This window comes from Saimiri boliviensis, chromosome 13 (assembly GCF_048565385.1).
Source record: "Saimiri boliviensis isolate mSaiBol1 chromosome 13, mSaiBol1.pri, whole genome shotgun sequence".
Taxonomy (NCBI): domain Eukaryota; kingdom Metazoa; phylum Chordata; class Mammalia; order Primates; family Cebidae; genus Saimiri; species Saimiri boliviensis.
The window spans coordinates 103311277-103327568 of NC_133461.1; the positions used below are offsets into that span (position 1 = coordinate 103311277).

Sequence of the window (16292 nt, forward strand, 5' to 3'; positions counted from 1 at the left end):
CGGTTGAATCAAATATGGTACATCCATACAAGGATACTGTATGCAGCTATACAAAACAATGAGAATACTCTTAACTCAAATCACCAAGAAACGTGGTTAAAAACAGGTGCAGAACAGTGTATATAGGATAGTCAGCACCATCTGTGCCAAAAAGAAAGGGAAGTCATATATCTCTGGAAGGACACGTAAGAAATTGATAACAAAGGTTGCAGAAGGGAACTGAGTGATATGGACATGGGTGGGAGCAAGGCTTTCCACTAGTCTTTGAGCCATGTGACTATATTAGCTAGCTAACGTTTCAAATTAAACACTTGGTAGGCCAGTGTTCATGGCAGCATTGTTCACAGTAGCCAAATGATGAAACAGCCTAAATATCCATCGATGGGTAAATAAATAAACACAGTGTGGTCTATCCGCACCATGTGATACTACTCAGGCTGAAAAAGAAAGAGCATTCTACCACATGCTACCGCATGATGAACCTTGAAGACTATGCTCAGTGAAATAAGCCAGTCGCGAAAGGATGACTATCATAGGATTCCATCACTAAGGAGGTACCTAGAAAACGCAAATTCACAGAAACAGAAAGTAGAATGGGGTTGCGAGGGGCTGTGGGGGAAGGGAAAAAGGGAATTGTTGTTTAATGGATTATAGAGTACCATTTTTACAAGATGAAAAGCATCCTGGACAGGGATCATGGTGATGGTTGCACATTATAAATGTATTCATACCACCGAAATGGACATATGTAAATGGTTACAACAGCAAGTTGTCAGTTACATGTATTTCAACACATTTTTTAAAAAACTGGTAAAGAAAGGAAAAGGAAGGAAGGAAGGAGGGAAGGAGAGAGGGAGGGATGGAGGGAAGGAGGGAGGGAGGGAAGGAGGGATGGAGGGAAGGAGGGAAGGAGGGAGGGAGGGAGGGAGAGAGAGAGGGAGGGAAGGAGGGAAAGAGGGAGGGAGGGAAGGAGGGAAAGAGGGAAGGAGGGAAGGAGGGAGGGAGAGAGAGAGGGAGGGAAGGAGGGAAAGAGGGAGGGAGTGAAAGAGGGAAGGAGGGAGGGAGAGAGGGAGAGAGGAAGGGAGGGAAGGAGGGAAGGAGAGTAGAAGAAGGAAGGAGGGAGGGAAGAAGGAAAGAAGGAAGGAGGGAAGGAAGGAAGGAAATCAGACAAAATCCAATTGAGAGGCATTCTGCAAAATAGCCAGTACTCAAAACTGTCAAGGTCAGGAAAAGCAAAGCCAGCCTGTCACAAATCAGAAGAAACTGAGGAGACGTACCAAGTAGATGCCATGTGCATCCTGGATTCGATCCTGGAACAGGAAAGGGATGGTAACTTAAAAACTTGTGAAATTCAAACAATGCTTGGAGTTAACAGGCTTGGACCAATGCTGGTTTCCTAGTTCTAACAAACGTCCTGTGGTCCTGTAAGATATTAACAATCAGGGCAACTGGGTGAGGGGCAGATGGAGGCTCTCTACACTGTTCTAATAATGTTTGCATAAGCCTAAAGGTATTCCAAAATAAAAAGTGTATTTAAAAAATCCAACATTTTAGTTATTTTCAGGAACAGGATTTGCCAGAATAACCTAACCCACCTTAATCTGAAAATGGAAGGCTTTCCTCTAGACAACCCCATCACTCATTCCCTATCACCCTCAGGTCCCTGCTCCAATGTCAACTGACCAAGGATTCTCCCCTGAACACACTACTAAAAACCACTGCAACGTTTGTTATCTATTTCTTAGTAGCCCCACCTTACTTGGTGTGATGGTTAATACTGAGTGTCGACTTGATTGGATTGAAGGATACAAAGTATTAATCCTGGGTGTGTCTGTGAGGGTGTTGCCAAAAGAGATGAACATTTGAGTGGGTGGGCTGGGGAAGGCAGATCCACCCTTAATTTGGTGGGCACCATCTAATCATTGCTGGCTAATATAAAGCAGGCAGAGAAACCTGAGAAGGAGAGAGGCATGAAGCTTCCCAGCCTACATCTTCCTCCCGTGCTGGATGCTTCCTGCCCTCGAGCATCCAACTCTAACTTCTTCAGTTTGGGGATTCAGACTGGCTCTATCTGGCAGCATTGGACCAAGAAGGAACTCCCGAGCAACAACGGCTATCGCTCATCCAGAGCTAGAAGTGTCGGTGGTGCTCTCTCCATGTGGTGGCAGAGGCAGCAGTGATAGTCACACAGAAATAGAACCAATCCTACAAAAGTAATTTTGATCATGGCTCCCAGGTATGTAGCCTTCAAGTCCAGTTTTCCAAGACCTCTCAGTGAGTGGGTGTGAGCTACCCAACAGCCTCTTAATAAATTACTTTGCTACTAACGTCACTCAGAATCAGTGTCTGGTACTTGCAATTAAGGACCCTGATATGAGTCCTTTTCTGAGGATAGTGATTTAGAAACATTGAGGATCCAGGCAGACCCAGAAAATTGATGGTACAGTCACACTAGAACCATATTAACATGATTGTGTGCGCTCTGGTGCTTCAATTTAAGCTCTATTCTGCTGAGTTCATCCACAGCTTGCATAGATACTGTTGGAATGCACATTTAATCTTACATTCAGGAGAGCTGAGGACCCTGCAACGGTTAATTTTACGTGTCAACCAGACTGCTCCATGGGGTGCCCAGATATCTGGTTAAATACTATTCTGGGTATGTGTATAAGGGTGTTTCTGGATGAGACCGACATTGGAATCAGTAGACTGAGTCAAGCAGATTGCCCTCCCCAGTGTGGGCAGACCGCATCCCATCAATCAAAGGCCTAAATTTTCAGAAGGCTGAGTAAGAGGGAATTTACTCTCTCCATCTACCTGGAGCTGGAATACTGATCTCCTGCCTTGGAACTTGGACTGGAACTTGTACCATTGGCTCTTCTGGTTCTCAGCCTTCGAACTGCAGATCTTGGGACTGCTCAGCCTCTGTAATGACATAAGCCATTTCCTTATATCTCTTCCTCCATATTCATACATACATGAGATAGATAAGACATACACACACATACACACACACACACACACACACACACACACACACACACACACACAGGTATATCTCACTTCATTGAGCATTGCTTTATTGCACTTTGCAGACATTGTGTTTTTTACAAATTGAAGGTTTGTGTTAATCCTATGTTGAGCAATTCTCTCATTAAGATTTTTCCAACAGTGGGTACTCACATTGTGAGCCTGTGTCACATTCTGGAAATTCTCATAATGTTTTAAACATTATTCTTATGATTATATCGCTATGGTGATTTGTGATCAGTAACCTTTGATGTTATAATTGTTGTGGTGGGTGGGACACGAACTATGCCCATGGAAGATGGTGAACTTCATCAATAAATGTGGCTGTTCTGACTACCCCACCCACGGGCTGTTTCCTCATCTCTCTTTATTTCCCTGGGTTTCCATATTCCCTGAGACACAATATTATTGAAATTAAGCCATTGAATAATCCTACAATGGTCTCCAAGTGTTCGAGTGAAAGGAAGAATTGCACATCTCTCACTTAAAAGCTAGAGGCCAGATACAGTGGCTCATGCCTGTAATCCCAGCACTTTGGGAGACCAAGGCAGGCAGATCACTTGAGGTCAGGAGTTCGAAACCAGCATGGCCAACATGGCAAAACCCCATCTCTACTAAAAATACAAAAATTAACCAGGCATGGTGGTATGTGCCTGTAATCCCAGCTATTGGGGAAGCTGAGACAGGAGAATCCCTTGAACCAGGAAAGCAGAAGTTGTAGTGAGCTGAGGTCATGCCGCTGCACTCCAGCCTGGGTGACAGAGCGAGACTCCATCTCAAAAAAAAAAAAAAACGTTAGAAATGGTTAAACTTAGTGAGGAAGTCAAGTCTAAGCCAAGATAGACCAAAAACTAGGTCTCTTGTGCCAAACAATTAGTCAAGTTGTGAATGCAAAGAAAAAGATTTTGAAGGAAATTAAAAGAGTTACTCCAGTGAACACACTAATGATAAGGAAGGGAAACAGCCTTACCGCTGTTACGGAGAAGGTGTGAGTGGTCTGGATAGAAGACCAAAACAGCTGCAACATTCCCTTAAGCCAAAGCCCAATCCAGAGGGAGGCACTAACTGTTCAGTTCTACGAAGTCTGAGAGAGGTAAGGAAGCTGCAGAAGAACAGTTGGAAGCTAGCAGAGGTTGGCTCCTGAGGTTTAAGGGAAAAAGGCATTTTCATTACATAAAAGTGCAAGTGAAAACAGCAAGTGCTGCTGTAGAAACTGGCTGCAGCAAGTTAGCCAGAAGCCCTAGCTAAGATCGTCGAAGAAGGTGGCTTCACTAAACAACAGATTTTCAGGGTAGACCAGATAGTCTTGTATTGGAAGAAGATGCCATCTAGGATTTTCATGACTAGAGAGAAGTAAATGCCTGGTTTCAATGCTTCAAAAATCAGGTTGACTCTCTTGTTAAGGGCTAATGAAGCTGGTGATTTTAAATTGAAGCTAATACTATTGTCCCTTCTGAAAATCCTAGGGCTCTTGAGAATTATGCTAAATCTACTCTTCCTATACTCTCTAAGTGAAATAATGAAGCCTGGATGACAGTACATCTGTTTACAACATGATTTACTGAATATTTTAAGCCCACTGTTGAGACCTACTGCTCAGAAAAAAAAATTTCGTTCAAAATGTTACCACTCATCGACAGTGTACCATGTCACCCAAGAACTCTGATGGAGATGTACAAGGAAATTAAGGTTTTCACACATGTTAACACAAAATCCATACTGTAGTCCAGGGATTGGGGAGTCATTCTGATTTTCAAGCCTTATTATTTAAGCAGTACATTTCACAAGGCTATAGCTACCATAGATAATGATCCCCCTGATGGATCTGGGAAAAGTAAGTTGAAAACTTTCTGGAAAGGATTTACCACTCTAGATGCCATTAAGAACATTTGTGATTCATAGAAGAAGGTCAAAATATCCACATTAGTAGGACTGGAAGAAATTTACTCCAACTCTCATGAATGACTTTAAGGCATTGAAGTTTTCAGTGGAGGAAGGAACTGCAGCTGTGGTGGAAACAGCAAGAGAACTAGAACTGGAAGTGGAGCCTGAAGATGTGACTGAACTGCTGCAACCTCATGATAAAACTTGAACAGATGAGGAGCTGCTTCCTACCGATGAGCAAAGAAAGTGGTTTCTTGAGATGGAATCTATTCCTGGTGAAAATGCTGTGAACATTGTTGAAATGACAACCAAGGTTTAGAATATTCCATAAACTTAATTGATAAAGCAGAAGCAGGGTTTGAGGAGATTGACTCCAATTTTGAAAGAAATCCTACTGTGAGTGAAATGCTATCAAACAGCATCCCATGCTACAGAGAAATCTTTCCTGAAAGGAAGAGTCAATCAATGTGAGAAACTTCGCTGTCGTCTTATGATAAGAAATTGACCCAGCCACTCCAGTCCTCAGCCACCACCACCCTGATCAATCAGCAGCCATCAACATCAAGGCAAAACCTTCCACCAGCAAAAAGATTATGATTTGCTGAAGGCTAAGAGGATCATTTGCATTTTTTAGACATATTTTTAATTAAGGTGTGTATATTGTTTTTTGGACATAATGTTATTGCACACTTAATAGACTACAATATAGGGCAGACATAACATTTGTATGTACTGAGAAAAGAAAAATTTCATGTGGCTCACTTTATAGCAATATTTACTAAACCAGCAACGTCTCCAAGGTATGCCTCTGTGTATACATACATACATACATACATATATCTCTCATATTTGTTTTGTTTCTCTGGAAAAAAAACCTGATGAATAGAGACCCTCTCAGGAGAGAAATGTACCTAGAAGAATAAGAAAATGTACTTCACCCCATAAGGAAGGGAAGGGCATTTCTTTAACAAGCTCTGTTAGGTTAAACCAAGATTTTTCTAACTTTGGCTATCCATCCACAGACCACTTAATGGGCATTTCAAGAAAAAATTTTAGGTCATTTCTCAAGAGATTCATTGTAAATGTTATGATAAAAATCAGAATACATAAAATCCATACTACTCATTTCAGATCAATGAAAAAAATGGCAGTTGGAACTCTTTCACTCTTAGGATTGATGACATCGTTTGTGTCACAGGATTCCACATCTGACTGGCTGCTTCTATATTTACCTAAGCCTACCAGTTGTGAGTTACTGAGCAGGGCAGCAAGAGTTTGGCTCTGTCGGAGAGTGCTAGATATTTGGGTTGAACAGGGACACGGAGATCGTGGAGAATGACTCACTGAAGGCCCTTTCAGCTCTCTGTCAGATGCTAAGTCAATAAGCACATCACACTGAAAAGTTGGAGGCGTGACTCTGGGCTTGGCATCGGTGCTCCATGGATTCCTAATCTACTCTTTGGAAAGTAACTGTTCACGCTCCACTGCAGCCCCTGGAGGTAATTTTAAAATACGCCAAATAATAAATCATTGATTTCTTTCTCCCTGAGAAGAAGTTCATCCAATGTTAGAGAAAAGACAAACTTTCTACCACTGTTCTCTTGGAAGTTGGTATCTTATCCTCGTTATGAAAATTCATGGTCACTCAGCCCTGAGGCAATAGGTTCCGGCTGTAAAGACAATAAACAAAGGGCTGAGATAACACCAGTGGGCAAGGCACTTGAAGCCTCAGAAATAGTTTATGGTATTATCAGTGCCATGAAGAAATGTTCCTGTTTCATTCCTGCTTTCAAAAACTCTTGAGCGCTGCCTTCTCTTGGACAGGGTACTTGAGTGTTGAAAATGTCTTATACTAGGTGCCCAGTGGGTACAATCTGGATAGAGTCACAATTTTCATTTTCATCAATCTTGAATCGAGATCAAGAAGGCTAAATACCACTGGCTACCAGTTGTTCTCAGGGAAGAGACTCATGTGTGGATCCACACTGCAGAGCAGGCTGGGCACAGTGGCTCACACCTGTCATCCTGAGCTCATGAGTCTGAAACCAGCCTGGGCAAACATGGTAAAATCCCATCCCTACAAAAAAGTTCAAAAATTAGCCAGGCATGGTGTCTTGCACCTATAGTCCCAACTACCCAGGAGGCTGAAGTGGGAGGATCCCTTGAGCCCAGAAGGTTGAGGGTACAGTGAGCCATGATCTCGCCACTGCCTCCAGCCTGGGCAACAGAGCAAGATCCTGTCTCAAAAAAAAAAAAAATCCTTTATCAATCACCACACTGCCTTGCTACGCACATAGGTAAGTATACTCAGAGAAGATCCCAACACATATTTGCAAATCTATACCACAGCTCACAAAGTAATCAGCAACTACATGAAAAATCTTTTTCTGAGCACATGCTATTTTAGTGACCGGAAAAAAAAAAAAGACAAAATTCTCTAAGCTCTTTTCCCTCACGTATGCATCATACCTGTGCCGTGAGCCAGTTCATACTCTACCCAGATGTCAGGAGTTTCCACCAACCTTGCATGACTGCACCTGCTCTTTCACATCGCCTGTCATATCCAACAGCACCATTTTTAAAACAAATTTTTCAGTAACTCGTTTTGCTTCGCGCCATGTATATTTATCATCTGTTTTTTGGCTGGTTTTACAAGCTTCCCAGCAACAGTGTTTTTTCCGCTATGAGGACTCTGGAATTCTGAACGATGTCACTGTAGTTTCGGTCTCGTCTCTGCCATTAGCAACAAAATTAATCAGTTGGAAGATGACTAAAGAGGTTTGTGTGCTTTGTCTGGGAACAACACCAGAACTTTGAAGGCTCCATTTTATACTTGAAGTTTCATAACAAACAACTTATTAGGGACCGGGGGAAATAGATTGCTTCCATTAAAATCCAGTTTCTCATTTATTTACTCTCATCCCTCTTATTTGCACTCCTCTTTTGACAAATTGTACAATTTTACTTGTTCCAGCACATGGAGTCACATTTTGCATTTGCACATCCTATGTTTGGGTTGTGGTGTTTACATTACTGTTTTAATCTGCGTTTTTTGGGGGAGGGTTGTTGCTATTTATTTGTTTGTTTGCTCTGTTGAAGGCTGAAGTACAGTGGAATGATCTCAGCTCACTGCAACCTCCAACTCCCTGGTTCAAACGATTCTCCTGCCTCAGCCTCCTGAGTAGCTGGGATTACAGGCCTGTGCCACCACACCCAACTAATTTTTGTATTTTTAGTAGAGACGGGGTTTCACCATGTTGGCCAGGATGGTCTCGATCTCCTGACCTCGTAATCCGCCCACCTCGGTTTCCCAAAGTGCTGGGATTACAGGTGTCAGCCACCGCACCTGGCTTTCATCTCCATTTTTATGTTTCTGTGAACCAGTTATGAGCCATCTCTCGTTCTTAAACTAGGGAAATGCTGCAACACATTTCAACCTATAAATGTTCCCTTAACTGCTGCTTTTACTGTTTGCTACAAAGGATCTCTTTTTAGCAGGATCTCTTGTTCTTCATTTCACTGGTTTTCTAGATACCACAACACAAAAGCGACCATAATAGATGCCGGATTCCATCCATGTAGATGCTTTGATCTAGAAGAACTGAATCTATTCAATGAAATGTTGCAGAAGATGATATTGTGAAAATGCGGTACGTATAAAACCTTTGACAAGATGAACACTATGACTTCACTGGTTTTTGTTTGATGGTTTGTTTGAATACCTGTGAATCACTTAATAGGTGAGCTGGGACCACAGGTGATCAGGGATCTGATCACTCTTTTGATTGTCCAAATTACCAAATCAATGTTTGTTCCATTTTTTTTTTTTTTTTTTTTTTTGGCTCTTTGACCACTCCTTTGCAATGTAGTCTAAAAGTTCAGTAAGGTTTACACAATGGCTTTGAATTTCCTGTTTCTTCCCCAAGTCTGAACCAGCACTCCCTAGCCTGGCTTTGGCTAGGTTTCCCTTCAAGCCACCCAGCCTGCTAAATGGTTCGGGGCCTTTCTCTGTCTACTTGCATCACTTAATGCAGGTCTGGATGTCAAACTCTTGCAGGCTGGGGGAGCTGGCCACTTGAGGAGGAACTGTTTCTCCTGTGAGTCAGGGTCCAGCAGCCTGGCAAGCAGGGGCCTCTTGACTGAAGCCCCTGAGGGGACACCCAGGATATCAGGGACTTCGGGAGGGCCAGTCCTCTCCACATGGAAGGAGAGCAGATCAGCCCAGCGGGGCAGTTCCTCCTGAGGGGGACCAAGACCCGTGGAATCCGCAGCCTGCGCCCTCTGGATCAATAGGCTCTGGCCTTGGCTTTGCCAGAAAGTCTGGCTTCCTCCCAGGTCGTTGGCCATTCCCTCAGTATTGCAAATAATGGTGCACCAATGCAACCCGCGACTGGCCCTTGCCCATACTCCCTCTCATGCTCAAAGCTCCAGATGTGTTTGGGATCCCTCTCCTGCCTCCAACAGGGAGCCACATTTGTCTTACTGGTCAATGATCTCAGCAGAGAGGAAAGGACAGGGGGTCGTGACGGTGCTCTCCAACCAACATCTTTCCAGAGTCTCCAGTGTCCACTCTATCTCCCATGCAACTCATCCTTCAGGTGGTCACCAGTGAGATTTATCTAAAACACGAAAGGGTCAGACCCTGATGAGAACCATCTGTGAGTCTCCATCAGCCGAAGTCAGAGAGCAAGGTCCGGAGCACGGTTTACCTCTGAATAGAACAGAACTGCTGTGGCGCTAACATCGTCACTGCATACCTGTGTGTTCCTGTTGATGCTGCTGCCCCCTACTTCCAGTGTTTCTTTTGTCTCTGGATTTAGCTCAGGTGTCACCTCCTCCAGGAAGCCATCCCTTTACCCCCAGGTTGGGTGAAATACCTGCTATCAGTGCTGCCGTAGCACTTTGGGAAAGCTTCTCTTCTCAAGTTTCCCTCATGCATTCACTGTCTCCAGTGGGTTTGGATACAAAGTTCTCCTGTTCTTCATTTCACTGGTTGTCTAGATATTACAATTCAAAAGAGGCCATAACAGCTGCAAAACTCAAGCAATGTAAAGAACATGTAAATGACCGTAAACACATCGACCTGGAAGAACTGAATCAGCACATGGTGTGGAACTTCTGTGATGCTGTCTCCTTCTAAGCCATTAAGCCCCCAAAGCTGACAGCTTTATCTTACTCATTTCTGTATCCCTGGAGCCTGGGACAGTACAAGCCATGTGATATGCCCACAAAATATAATTTGTTAAGTTAAATTGAACATATGTCACAGTTTCCAACCAGACTGAAATTTCTACTTTTTTTTTTTTTTTTTTTTTTGAGATGGAATCTCGCTCTGTCACCCAGGCTAGAGTGCAGTGTTGCGATCTCAGCTCACTGCAACCTCCGCCTCCCAGGCTCAAGTGATTCTCCTGCCTCTGTCTCCAGAGTAGCTGGGACCACAGGCTTGCACCACCACACCAGGCTAATTTTTGTATTTTTAGTAAAGACAGGTTTTACCATATTCATCAGGCTGGTCTTGAACTCCTGACCTCGTGATCCACCCGCCTCAGCCTCCCGAAGTGCTGAGATTACTAGTTGTGAGCCCCCATGCCCAGTCATTTCTACTCTTTTTACAATCTCCCTATCAATGCCCCAGGAGTACTTAATGAATTAAATTAGAGCTTTTAATATATAACTTCCATAACAAAGAATGTTTCATCCTTGAAAGGCAATATTGGTTTTCAGAAGCCATCTGAGATTAGACTATCACCTGGCCTCAGATTTCTGTAGATGGATACTTTTGCCCAAAAAATACCATACTGCTTATTTGATATCTGAAACTCTTATTCCTCTAGAGCAGAACTCATTCCCTTTGTCAAGGCTGCAAAATTCTATAATGCACCATGTGAAATAGGCCAAGGTGTTGCTATATCAGCAGTGAGAGATTCTTCCGCCAGCTGAAGACTCGGCTGCTTTGCCAGAAAAGTGCCTTCAACTAGACCACAGCCTCCGTTTGTCCCTGAATAATCTACATTTTCAGTCTGTTATGATGCATTCCTTTCCCAGCTCCTTTTAAAGTGGCCTGATTCTGCCGCGTCACCACAGCACGGCCACGGCCCACTTCCTGTGGGGACTGGGTTTGGAATTGTTCCCTGACGCTCAGGTAGCAACGGCTTGCGGGGGACATCTTTGAGAAACCCAACTCCTAAGTTAAATGGAAAGGAGAGAAAACTGGGGCGGCGCCGGGTTTGGGGGAAGGTGGGAACTCTGTATTGAACTCTGAGTACATTTTTAAGCTCACAAAGAAGACAGATTTTATATCGGCATGACGAAGAACCATCATACATCACCAATTTTCCTAGAAGGTGAGAATTTGTTCTTAATCAGCGATACAGCTACCATCCATTCAGGCCACTATCAGAGAATATAACCCTGGACTACCTACTCCCACCTCTTTTAGAAAGCCTTGCCAAGAGACTCGATGTTTAAGAAGGAAGGCCCAGAGTCACCCACTTCTGCCTTCACTCCTATCTCCTGTCCAGGTTAAACCCCGAGAAAGCCCCCACTGACCCAGTCCACAAAGTCATCTTTCACTGAAATGCCCGGGAATGTTTAATATCGACCTTCATTGAGCATCACAAGAGATGAAGTATGAAAGGTGACTCCGCTTTTGTTATAAATCTTCTTATTAAGGAGATGACTCAACATTCCCGATAAGAGCGAGAAGGACAGTTGACTGAGAATGATGGTTTCCAGGTCCATCCACGTCCCTACAGAGGACACGAACTCATTGCAGACGACGGGAAGGAAGGCAGCAAATCACACTGCCATGTGTGTACCAATGCAACAATCTTGCATGTTCTTCGCATGTACCCCCAAACCTAAACTGCAATAAAAAAAATAGTGAATCATTAAAAAAAAAAAAAAAGAATGAGAAGGACAGCAATAAAAACGCTGTGTGAAAAAAAAACCTGAAAAACTCACAAATCAGAGGAAACAGGGAAGCTGAATGACGAAAGCTAAGGTGATATTCTGGACTGAACCTTAGAACAGAAAAAGGGTATTAGTGAGGAAACTGCTGAAACCGAAATAAAGTCTGGAGTTTCGCTAACAGTTACGTACCAATGTTAGTTTCTTAGTTTTGGCAAAAGTATGAAGGTTCTAGAACAGGCGTCCCCAAACTATGGCCCGCAGGCCGCATGCGGCCCCCTGAGGCCATTTATCCGGCCCCCTGCCACACTTCAGGAAGGGGCACCTCTTTCATTGGTGGTCAGTGAGAGGAGCACAGTATGTGGCGGCCCTCCAATGGTCTGAGGGACAGTGAACTGACCCCCGGTGTAAAAAGTCTGGGGATGCCTGTTCTAGAAGATGTTGACCTTAGGAGGAATCGGATGAGGAATATACAGGAACTTGGTATTATCTTTGCAACTTTTCTGTACATCTAAAATTATTCCAAGATTAGCAGTTTATTTTTTATAAGGACTTGCAGGGCTGGGAGAGGTGGCTCCCACCTGTCATCCCAGCACTGTGGGCAGCGGAGGCCATTGCATCACTTGACACCAGAAGTTTGAGACCAGCCTGGCCAACACAGCCAAACCCGGTCTCTACTAAAAATGCAAGAATTAGCTGGGCATGGTGGTGCACACCTGTAATCCCAGCTATTCGGGAGGCTGAGGCAGGAGAATTGCTTGAACCCAGAGGCGGAGGTTGCAGCAAGCCGAGATCACACCACTGCACTCCAGCCTGGGTGACAGAGACAAACTCTGTCTCAAAATATATAAATTTAAAAATAAATAAATAAATAAAAAATTGCAAGAGAAGCTTAGAGTCAAGAAAAAACACATTTCCCACGAGAATCTTGTATGCATTCTCCTTTTTAACAACAAATATCCATAACTTATTGTTCATTTCTTTTTACTTTTGCTGTTTAGATGCTCAGAGCCAAATTCTATGCTGAATTATATCAGTTTTATTAACCCTTACAGTTATCACATCTCTTCCACATTTTTCCTAATCCGAATTTCCCTTTTCTAGCAACAATAAAGATCACTGCAGCAATCAACCTTGCTGTGCTTTTGCTCTCATTGTCATAAACCAACTCTAATCTTTTCAGGAAGGAAACTCTGCATTAATTATAAACTTGAAAATTGTCCAACAGCAGGGGAGCAAGAACGGGAAGGTTTAGGGAATCATGGGTCACGATGTACAGCTGAAGGAAGCAGCCTTCTCAGGCAGCGAGATGACTCAGGAGACAAATGATGGTTATCTTCAAATGACTGAGCAATTGCCCTTGAGAAAGCAGGAAAGACTGGCTGTAGTTGCACCCAAAGGCCGAATCCCAACCAAGACGTGCACATCATGGGAGGAAGAACTACACTCGGCACACGGAATAACTCACAAAGCTTCCCAATGAGCGAGTGGTTAGGATCCCTTCCCTACAGCACCCTGAGCAGCATTTAGATCACTCGAACAGCATCCCAGGCATGCACCTTACACTGATGCAGCTGGTCGGCCACCCATGCCCCGAGTAGCAAGCCTCTACTCTAGACCATCCACCAGGTATCCCTCATTGGAGAGGCCAAACTAGAAGATCTCTAAAGTTCCTTCCAGATGCAAGTTCTGAGATGATATAAAAGTAGTTTAGACCAGCCTGGGCAACACAGAAAGACCCTGTCTCTAAATATTTTTTTTTTTCAATTAGCTGGGCATGGTGGTACATGCCTGTAGTCCCAGCTACTTGGGAGGCTGAGTGGGAGGATCCCTTGAGCCCAGGAATTCAAGGCTGCAGTGACCTATAACCGTGCCACTGTACTCCAGCTTGGGCAACAAAGTAAGACCTCATCTCTAAAAAAATAAAGTAGTTCATGTGGGTGATCATCATTAAATGTTTAGTCAGGAGCGACAGGGCGCCCTCTGCAACCACTATCTCTTTTAATCCTCCCAGCAAGTCTTCAAGCTGGCCCAGAAGGAGCATTTCTGCCCCAGTGGCCAGGTCTTTTCGCACTACTCTTGTCTATAGTGGCAGTGCTTGCAGGCTGGCTCTGGCGCAATGTCCCAGAGGGAGAGTCTGAGACGGTTACACACATTGATCTGGGAGAAGGGATGGGTGACCGAGTTAGGTGACCAGTTTAGTCAATCACTGTGACTGTGGCAACCAACTCAATAATATGTTGAGAAGAGGCCAGGTTTGTCTGTTTTAGAAGGAAATCAACATGCCCTCAGCATCCCTAGCTTCAAGCAGAACTTCCTCTTCTCTCTTCTCTCAATATTTGGGTTAATGCTGTGTCATATACACAACGTGGCACCCACTAGCTATGTGGCCTTGGGCCAGTCACTTACCTTCTGTCCATTCCTCACACTCTCCAGGCAGTTAGATGAGGATTTCTGAGAACCCTAAGATCTAATATTACAGATTATAAACGGGGGTAAAGTGACACTCTCAAAAGCATCTAACAATCACGTAACAAGCCAAGGACCATCTAAACGTTGCATTTCAAGCTTTCAACAGAAGTCCTCACTGTAGATTCCTAAACGTGGAAAGAGTCAGGCTGGTGGGAGCAGAGGACAATGAAAAGAGAGGCCCGATAAGCTACGAATCTGCCTTTCTTCATGGTTCAGGACACATAAGCCTCCTGCACAAATAACTCACGATCATCCTGCGCCCAGCTATCACCAGACCTTCGGCTGTGAGAAGAATGCAAATTAGCTCACTTGAGACCTCGGCGTTATTAGTGCTGCACGTAGCTTTCTCCAACACAATCACCATCCTATAAAACCCCCTTGCAGTCAGCTCCTGTCTTGCCGACTTGCCGGTTGCTGTCTTGCAATGGATTTTCTTACTTTCTCTAATAAATCTGCCTTTCTTTCCCCACAGCTATTCACCACCTGCCTGATACCAGCCCCAGACAGTCATCACCCATGCCACTCATTCACCAACAGTTTGATTTGTTTTATCTTTAACATCCCCGAGAAGTAGTCATTCACCTCCATTTTTCATGTCTGCCAAATGGGGCTAGGGGGCTTTTCCCGGGATTCAGCCCTCCTGACCTCAATGGGTTACCACACTGAGTTTTAGGACAGATAAAATGGAACTCTTGTGTGATTACAGTGTCTGCTGCAGGAAAAGGGCTGATGAAATTGCCTGCTATTACTATCTTTCAGAGGAAGATTTGGAAGCAGAATAGCATTGGCTCTCCAGAGAATCAAAATTAGGACCTTTGGAGAAGGGATCTTGGTCCAAGATTAGCAAGAGGAGGAAGAGAAAAACAGGAAGAGAAAAATAAATGATGTCCAAGTTTCAGGGGAAAGAACAGTAAGACAAGGGGTAGAACGCCTTGTCTCTGAACGCCACGGTACAGATCGGGCAGACACCTTCCCCGCCCTTCAATTACCAGCAGATCATAGGAAGGACAGAAAAAAACAATGAACAGAACAAACTGAGTCACATGCAGTCGCAGTGCCATGGCAGCAGAAGAGGAAAAGCCAGATTCTGCTCAGGGAAATCTTGGGAAACTTTATGAACCAAGCCACTTTCGGACTAGGCCTGAGAGATGGTAGAGTTCTATAGATGAGGTCACAGGAGAAGGAGGAAAAAGGGAGATTCGAATCCAGCGGACAAGTGATGAAGACAAAAACAGAGGCAAATTAAAACTGTGACTTTCGCCGGGCGCGGTGGCTCAAGCCTGTAATCCCAGCACTTTGGGAAGCCGAGGCGGGTGGATCACGAGGTCAAGAGATCGAGGCCATCCTGGTGAAACGCCGTCTCTACAAAAAATACAAAAAAGTAGCTGGGCATGGTGGTGCATGCCTGTAATCCCAGCTACTCGGGAGGCTGAGGCAGGAGAATTGCCTGAACCCGGGAGGCGGAGGTTGCGGTGAGCCGAGATCGCGCCATTGCACTCCAGCCTGGGTAACAAGAGCGAAACTCTGTCTCAAAAAAAAAAAAAAAAACTGTGACTTTTTATCAGACTGAAGGGAGTGGGGGATCCCAGAGACGAGAATGGGGAGGCAAGCTGAGGAACCAGTGCTTGTTGAGGAGTCTCAGCCTCACCTGGAGGCACTGGCGTGACTCGGAAGTTGTGTGTGCAAGAGAACAACTCCTAGTTGTGTGGTGTTTTTTTTTTTTTTTTTTTTTTTTTGAGACGGAGTTTTGCTCCTGTTGCCCAGGTTGGAGTACAATGACGCGATCTCAGCTCACCGCAACCTCCGCCTCCTGGGTTCAAGCGATTCTCCTGCCTCAGCCTCCCACGTAGCTGGGACTACAGGCATGTATACCCAGCTAATTTTGTATTTTTAGTAGAGATGGGGTTTCTCCGTGTTGGTCAGGCTGGTCTTGAACTCTCGACCTCAGGTGATCCACCCCACCTTGGCCTCTTAAAGTGCTGGGATTACGAATGTGA

General features: G+C 44.4%; 1 long non-coding RNA gene across 22 annotated transcripts in view; it reads right to left on the reverse strand.

Moving 5' to 3' along the window:
- Window positions 1–16292, reverse strand: part of LOC120360609 (uncharacterized) — a 78635-nt gene that overhangs the window by 15673 nt on the left and 46670 nt on the right. For 14 of the 22 annotated variants that reach the window (XR_012513287.1, XR_012513283.1, XR_012513304.1 and 11 more), the window contains 2 exons: window positions 9398–11779; window positions 1278–2925 (listed from right to left, as the gene is read on the reverse strand). This is a non-coding gene — a long non-coding RNA (uncharacterized LOC120360609). The remainder of the gene's footprint in view (window positions 1–1277; window positions 2926–9397; window positions 11780–16292) is intronic. The other 8 variants (XR_012513300.1, XR_012513298.1, XR_012513289.1 and 5 more) reach the window with 7 other exon arrangements.